The sequence below is a fragment of the Triticum aestivum genome, chromosome 3B (genome assembly GCF_018294505.1).
Source record: "Triticum aestivum cultivar Chinese Spring chromosome 3B, IWGSC CS RefSeq v2.1, whole genome shotgun sequence".
NCBI lineage: Eukaryota > Viridiplantae > Streptophyta > Magnoliopsida > Poales > Poaceae > Triticum > Triticum aestivum.
This window is the reverse complement of record NC_057801.1, coordinates 816,170,917-816,179,345: the sequence shown is the minus strand read 5'-3', so window position 1 is coordinate 816,179,345 and position 8,429 is coordinate 816,170,917. Positions and strand designations below refer to the sequence as shown.

Sequence of the window (8,429 nt, the reverse complement as noted above, 5' to 3'; positions counted from 1 at the left end):
CAGGTCTCATTCTTCTAATATAAATGCCCCGGGACTTGGGCCGCATTTTTCTACAAGAGATACTGAAGAAGACTTATTTTCCTATGCAATTCCAACTGGATATGATATATCACCCTCACAATATGCAATAGTAAATCATGTATCTAAAAAAATGCAATGACTGTACTTGTTAGGATTTCTGTTGCTTCAACTTTTGACAGTGATGAGGAGTTGGCGAAACTGAGTAAATAAGAGTACGTGGAAAGGAAAGAAATAAGTAGGCGAAACTGCATGCAGACTGTATTTCTCAATCTACTTATGTCAAGACTGACCCAAGGACTCTTAATAGTAGGTTCTTTCCGGATGTGGCGAGTTCGCGCCCGAGCTCAGATGCTCCTGAAATCATCGCGGTCCAGTTTGGTCTTGGGATCTGAACAATTCGGCCTGACAGAAGGGTGAGTAAATCGGACAATCAGGCGTATAAGTGCTATACAATACAGAATAGTGGTCCTCTCGTGGGCCTTCAAGCGCGGCCTTTCTGGTCAGTCGACCGGACGTTGCCTTTTGTGCTATGCCAGGTACATGTAGATAAGAAATAGCTTCAAAACGGAAGCAATGAGACATTACCGAGAGCAACACTCGGAAACATTCAGTTTCACGAGCATCGCTCTTGGAAAAGGTGCCGCCTGAGCACTTTAACTACCGTAGTGGCATTCTTTTTCGAGGGTGCTCTCGAAAATATATGGCACTCCGGTAGAGGCATTCTTTTCCGAGGGCACTCTTGGAAAAGAATAGCTCATCGGCACTCCATCCGTGGCATTCTTTTCCCCGGGGCGGGCGCTCTCGGTAAAAGTACCTCTGACATGTGTGCCACTGGGGGCCCGCAGGTCAGTTTCAAAGCTATCATTTAATGGCGGTATGTCGAGCGCAGCTCTCGGCAATCGTATCAGTCAACAAAGTGTCATATTATTCTTTTTAAAATATAACAAATAATTTGAAAGTTTTACTGATAACTGGGTTCAGTGGATCCACATGTCAGGTCTGAATGTTTCTGTGACAGGTTGTCTATCGAGCGGACCATCATGGCTCTCGGTATGGATAACAGAAAGTGACGACGCCGTTAGTTGCGAATGGGCATGCCACGTGGCTTCTCTTTGCCGTGTCGTGCTTTCGGCATCTGCGGTGTTTGCCAAACATAGTTTGTTCGCCGTGATTCTGTGTCGGCAACATTATCTGGTTGCCCTGAAGCCATGGTTGCCGAGTGTGACTCACGGCGTTTGTACGTTTGCCGAGTGCGCGTGGTTTGGCTCTCTGAGAAGAGCCGAACACCAGGCGTATAGAAAAATTCCAGTAGTGCAGATGTGATATATCACCTTCACAACATGCAATAGTAAATCATGTATCTAAAAACCATGCAATGACTATACTTGTTAGGCTCCCTGTTGCTTCAACTTTTGACTGTGATGGCATATATATAGATAAAAACATGGATAAATACAGAAATGAACTGCACAGGAAAGAAACGAGTCGGTAAAACTGCATGCAGACTGTATTTCTCAATCAACTTACTCATGCCAAGACAAACCAAGGCAGGGACTCTTAAAAGTACTAGGATGATAGTTCTACAGATAACACACCACTACTAAGGTACTATAGAATGATGATAATTCACCACTACTGGAAAACCGACTGCAGCAAACATGAACTTGTTGTTCGATGGCATCCCATGAATCTCAACAACCACAAAGACGTCCCACCAGTTGAATCGTAGACTCCTTTCGAATGTTGTAGTCAGCCAGGGTGCGGTGGTCCTCCAGCTGCTTGCCAGCAAAGATGAGGCGCTGCTGTCTAGGGGGCATACCGTCCAGCTCGTAGAGCTTCACCTTCACACTGTTGACAGTCTCTGAGCGCCCAACCTCAAGGGAGATGATGTTCCCTCGCAGCATCTGCACGAATATTCGCATCACAACAGTTGGCCTGCACGGGAGGAGGATGAGGAGAAGAGTGGACCCTTTCCCAATGTTGTGGTCGGCCAAGGTGCGCTTGTCATCCTCCAGCTGCTTGTTGGCAAAGATGAGGCACTGCTGGACCTTGGGGAAGCCCTCCATATCTTCGATCTTGGCCTTCACGTTGTCAATGGTGTCTAGGCTGTCGACCTCTAGAGTGATGGTCCTGCCTTCTAGCGTCTCCGTCACAAAGATTTGGATCTTTTCTTGGAGGTCAAGCGTGGAATCATGTTGGATGCCATAATCCGCCAATGTACGGCTGTCTTCCAGCTGCACCCCATCGAAGACGAGGCGGTAGCCCTCCTGGATCTTTGCCTTGATGGTGTAAAGGGTGTCTGACAAGTGGACCCCCTGAGACAGATTTTCCTGCCGGCGGGATTCTTGACAAAGATGTGCACTTTGGATGGGCTAGCAAACCAAAAATCACCAATTGTTAGACAATATTTAGGGTGTATCAACAATATTTAGGCTGTATAAACAAAAAAAAATACAAGCAAGAAGAGGAGACAAGGCAATTCATGACCGAGAAATTAGCAGACACTTCCAACGCACTGTAGGAAACACGAAGAGGTTCCCCAAACAGACAAATGCGGTACCTGTTACGAAACTGATAACCCAACGGGAAGATCTTACATGGGCTAGATGATCTTGAATGCTTTGTTCCATGAGAGACTCGCATCTCCACAGAACCATTTGACAGCATATCACCATATGCACTGCTGGAAGGCTGGTCAGGGAGGTCACAAGGGCGTCTAAGCAAGGTAAGACCATTTTGATCCAGGAGGGCTAGAAGTAACCAGCCTGGAACCACGACGAACAGGCCAAGCTCCTCCCAACAAGAACCCCGGTATGAACCCACCAAACCAAAGCTACCATACGGGGATTGTTGGTGTCTAGCCTAATCACTGAACCACCGCGATCACCGGAGACAAGGAAGAAACGAGAGAGAGAGGACACGAGGTTTCCCGGCGCACAAACGCCTCCGGCCGCACGAACAACCCCTTGTATTTCCGGCGAGCTCGAACTCTGCCACACACACACCATCCCAGGGCGAGCACACATACACTCCGAGAGGCTACATCTCTCTCTGGCTGCTCTTCCATGGCCTCACAGCCGAGTACACATTATATAGCACACTCACGCACCCAGGCCAGTGGCCACACACCACCAACTAGCTGACTACATGCACGCACACACCAAGTCCACTAACGCACAACTAACTAGATGCACCACGTCCGTCGGTCGTGCGGTTCTCCACAACAGCACAACTACACGTCTGCTAATCACTGTTTCAAATAGCCCGCTATAGCTCCGCTATAGCACGCTATAGTGTTTACAAAAGGTCTTGCGCTAAGAGACTTTGGTCCAAACAGATGAGCAAACATTTTAAATAGCGCGCTATAGCTCCGCTATAGCACGTTATAGCATTTGAAAGAGGTCCGGCGCTAAGATGCTTAGCGCGCTATTTAAAACTTTGCTGCTAATGCACGTGCTAAGTCAAGATTATGGCTAACAATTGGGATGTGAGCCGAGAAGACGACAGAAAATCACGATGAAAGGTAAAGGAGACGAAATAGAAGGAGTGGGGAAGAAGTGGGAAGGTGGGAAAGAGGTTTCCACAGTTCACTTACTCGTCCATGTCAGCGCCATCAATCTGCAATGAATGGCTGCCATCGTCGTCTTTGCTGTCCCCGCCGCTGGTGCTGCTGTCGCTAACTTCCTCCTCTTCCTCCTCGGAATCTGCAAGCTCATCAAACACGCAAGCCACTCAACGACCTGCACAGAAGAATGCGATATGCATGCATCGTGCACATTGTGAGCAGGAATCCGCAAAATGTACCTTGTTGGGACCAGCGGACGACAAGTGCAGACGCTTCTTCGGGGGCATTCTGGCAGGCTGGCTGTCAAGGATTTGATTTTCATGTTAGTAAAGGGTTTTCCGCAGGCATCTCTGCAATAGTCAGTAATTGATATGCCAATTAATTGCTGATGGAAGATTTAATTTTTCATCGTGATGCAGGTGTGGCACGTTGGAAGTAAACATAAAGTTCTCAATTAACTTACTAACACTTTGCAATAGAACCTACAGCGAGGAGGCAAACACCAAATCAGCCAACAAGACCCACCGTTACATAAGCTAGCAAGCTAGATCGAGCACGAGTTGCTACCCTACAAGGCATCAATCTTCATCGGAAATCAAAGAAAAATTGGTCATAGGGTAAAGCCCCACCTTCAAGCTCTACTTTCTGCTTGGTTGACTACTTTGCATCAGTTGGGCCCTTTGACCTTTGTAATTAACTATGTAACTTTGTTTCACTTATATAAAATAGAAAAAATACCATAGGGGACTCCCCAACTGTTTCAGGTCAAAAAAGAGTCGGCATGCAGAGATGCTTTAGTCCAGCTTTTATTTACACAGAAACGTTAACACTTGCAACAGGTAGGTCGTACAAGCAACAAGAGAAATCTAGTCACAAAGGCTGACCAGCACATATAACAATTTGGACTATCTTCGTTGTTTATCTTGTTATTATTATTGTTTTATTTATGCATATAAAAGAAACGAAATTTCAGAAATATGAAGTGTCTAACTTAGTAGATTCTGTGGTGTGAGGACATCGATCTCTAGATGGAGAGTTTCTTCCACGAGAAGAAATGATGGACAATTATAATCCCATAAGATCTAATATATAAGATGATAAGTATATGAGATTAGCAACAAATTCCATGAGGTCTAGAGATGCTAGAATTCACCCAATCCATATGGGAACAATTGCACGGTGGTGCACCAATGAAACTACAATACTACCGTGAGGAACACAAGCATCACAACCAGAGCAGCAGGGCTGTTTTTGAGGAAACACGGGCAGGTGGATCGAGGCCGTTGAAAGCGCAGGGGAAGGAGCTTACCGAGAGGAGGAAGATCGGACGGCGCTGCGGCGGCGGCGGTGGCGGAGGAGGAGAGCGGCCGAAGCGAGAGACGGAGAGAGGAGAGGGTTTTCTCTTTTATATAGAACCAAAAAAAAAGGAGAGGAGAGGTGTGTTGAGGAAGGAAGCCAACTGCAGAGACACTGACGACGCGGCCCCACGGTCGACAAACCCAGCTGACAGGCCGCAGCCCCACCCCCACCCGCCCTAGCCCACATGAAGATTGGACTTTTGACCTCTGAACGCACGTAGGACTGCTACGGAGCCAGTCATCCAACACGTAAACACATTTTGAACGTGACTTAACAAGCATGACAAATTTCGTGCGGATTGGTCGATTTTTATTTAAACCGGACTGGTTTTTATTTAAACTGGACCAAAATCATGGAATGTTTGACATATTTCATTAAACAAAATCGGACGTGACACTTTTTCACATAGCAAAAGTAGGCATTGTTCATGTGAGGGCGGCAGCGGCGACAAGCACTTCTGCACATAGGGGTACTGTTCATACTACTTTGAAGTAGGTATTTTGATGTAATTCTATTGCTTATCATATATACTCCCTCTGTTCCGTATTATTTGTCGATGGGGCTTCACAGTTCAACTTTTGTCACGTTCATTTTATTTTTGACTTTCTAACTTTACCCCTCCTTCGCCGCTGTCGCTGCAGCTCCCACTCACTCGCTCCAACGCAATTGCTCGCTGTCTCCCTCTCCCTTTCCTCGTCGCCGCCCTCTCCCTCTCTTCTCTGTCGCCGCAGCTACGCCGGCTGCAGCTCCTTCGCCTCACCCCGTACGCCCTCCTGCACGATCTCGCCGCGCTTGGGCTCGCGGCCCTATCCGCCTGCGCCGCCGCCTCCCCGGGGGGTGAAGTGGACGGCCGAGGAGAAGGCTCGCGGCGGGGGTCGGGCGCTCAAGTGCGAGGCAGAGCTTGCCTCCCCCAACGACGGCAGTTTCGACCTGGGACGCCAAGTCCCAGCCCGGCGCCGCCGGCAAGGCCAAGACCAAGTGAGGCGTCGAGGATGACAAGAAGAAGCAGGTGAGGAAGTGCGTCCAGATCGAGGAGATCCCCGCCGGCTGTGACGTCCACATCAAGGTATACTCAGCAGAAAAGATGAGATTTTTTATGGGTTTGGCCCCGATCTGAATGAAATGTGGGATTTCGAGCACCCAGTAGCATACTCCAGTACTGTACTCCGGTAGCTTAAACGGAACTTGACTGTTTTGGGTTTTCTAGTAGCTTAATGTTCTCTGCATCACCACAAAAGTGCAGATACAAAGCCAGATGATTTGCTTAATGATCTGTAGAGTATATTGAACTTTTGGTGAGTACGCCAGATGATTTGCTTTTGCTATCTTGTTAGGTGAGTAAACTGGCTTTAAATGGAAGTCAGTATTCTTGAACTTTCTAGATGAACTTGACTGTGTATATACTGGAGTAAGCCAGATGAACTTGACGGTGTATATGCTGCGGTAAGCTCCAAGAACTTGACTGTGTATATGCTGGGGTAAGTTAGTGTTCAGTAAATGGCTGCTCCAACAACTTGACTGTGTATATACTGAACTATTTAAATGAAAGGGAAGTATAAATATTGTTTAGTTAAAACCAAGATTCAGTATCTTGAACTACTCCAGTTAGCTTGTTGATGCTTTTAACAATCTTGGTGTTTAAATTTGACTTGGTGCAGTAATCTTGGTGCTTAGTGGTCCAGTTAATTTAACACTTGCAGTAGTATAGCACTTGCAATAGTATGGCACTTGCAGTAGTGTGGGACAGCAGTAGTTTAGTGTAAGTTTCAGTTAATTAGCTGGATTAAACAAGATGTTTGGTGATCTGCAGGAGCAGGACAAGCAAATCTTCTTGGAGTAAAAGTAAATGAACATTTTGCTGCTAGTGTACTGATAGTGATCTGCAGGAGCAGGAAAAGCAAATCTGCAGGAGTAGCTATTGTACTGATATTTCTGTTTCTTTGAACATTTTACTGTCAATAAAAATGATGTACTGCTGATTTCAGTTAATTTAAATTAGCTAAAACCTTTTTAGTTAATTTAAATTAACTAAAACATTTTCTGTTACTGTAGAGTACTTAAATTTAGGAGTAGCTAGGAGCAAAATTAAAATTAGGATTAGGAGTAGGAGTAGGATTAGTATGAGTAGGAGGAAAAATATAAGTTTCTTGCTCTGTTCTTCTCTTTCTCTTCTCTTCCCTTTCATTTAAATAGAGTACACCACACAAGCAGATGAAACTTTTGAAACAAAAATGATTTCTCTTCTCTTCTCTTCTTGCTCTCTAAACAAGCCTCAAGTCAAGCATCTCCGCACAAGTCTCACAAAATGGGAAAAAAATATATGGAGTAAAAATGATCACAAAATAGAGTTACACATACAAGTCTCGCAAAATGGAGTATTACACATACGGAGTAATTTCACATGGGATGCACTCCGCACAAGTCTCATCTCAAGGAACTACAGATATTTCACATCTGAACAAGCCTCATGTCAAGCATCTCCCATGTCAAGCATCTGAACAAGCCTCATCTCAAGCATCTGAACAAGCCTCATCTCAAGCATCTAAACAAGCCTCATCTCAAGCAGCACAAGCCTCATTACTGAACCCTCGCCATTACCTTTAAGTTATATAGGGCATTTGCGAAAACTTCTTTAGGGCATGTTAGTCTTGGAGGTAGCTGCCCATGACCCTCAAGCCTTTCCTTGTTAACATGTGGTATTTTATACCCATTTCCTCCTGCATGGTTCAGGATCTCAATCATGCACATCTGTAGAGTTAGGAAAATTCTGTTGAGCTTCTAAACCTCATAGCCTTCAAATTCCTCCAAAACACCTGCAATAAGAACTTGTAGTGTTTTAGGACTCAGACAGTCTGTCAAGGATTGCAGCGAGTTGAAAACCCCAAGGTCAAGCACATTCAAATCAGGAATGTTGGCGGGTTGTTGTATTATTCTAATGTCAAGTCCAGTTTTTGCGACAACTGCTAGAAATTCGGGGCCATCTGGCAAGATATGGGGCTTAGCATTATCCTGCTGAATGTAGATGGTCTGTCCAGCATCACTTTCCGGCCAAACAGCTTGTATCGCTAGTAAGACCTTCTCTATCAGGAACTCCCTCATCACTTTCATGTCGGCCTTTATTGACTTTGTCTCTATTGTACCTCTGGGCCTGTTGTCGCTTCTCCTCTGAGCAGGAACTTCTTTCACGAATGGCCAGATATCAATTTTCCCAGAGAAGGTCACGTTTCCTTCACTGTCCCACCTTGGCCTAGCAACGGCCATTACGAACATCACTTTGCCAATACAGTTGCCATGTATAGGCCTCATAGGCTCTTCCTCCCCATCCAGCAGATAATATGTTATATTCTTCTTTGTCATGTTAAACCACTTCTCGTAAATATGGACAACATTATGCATAATCTTGAACTTGGGCCTCGCAGTTGCTGTTGTTGCCTCATCAAGCATCGACAAACAAAATTCCTTTTGCATGGCAGGGGATGTACAA

At 45.7% G+C, this 8,429-nt stretch overlaps 1 pseudogene; it reads right to left on the bottom strand.

The window, feature by feature from the left end:
• Nucleotides 1-1,511: 1,511 nt before the first annotated feature.
• On the bottom strand, nt 1,512-8,206 carry LOC123067999 (uncharacterized; annotated as a pseudogene).
• Between the last annotated feature and the right edge of the window lie 223 nt (nt 8,207-8,429).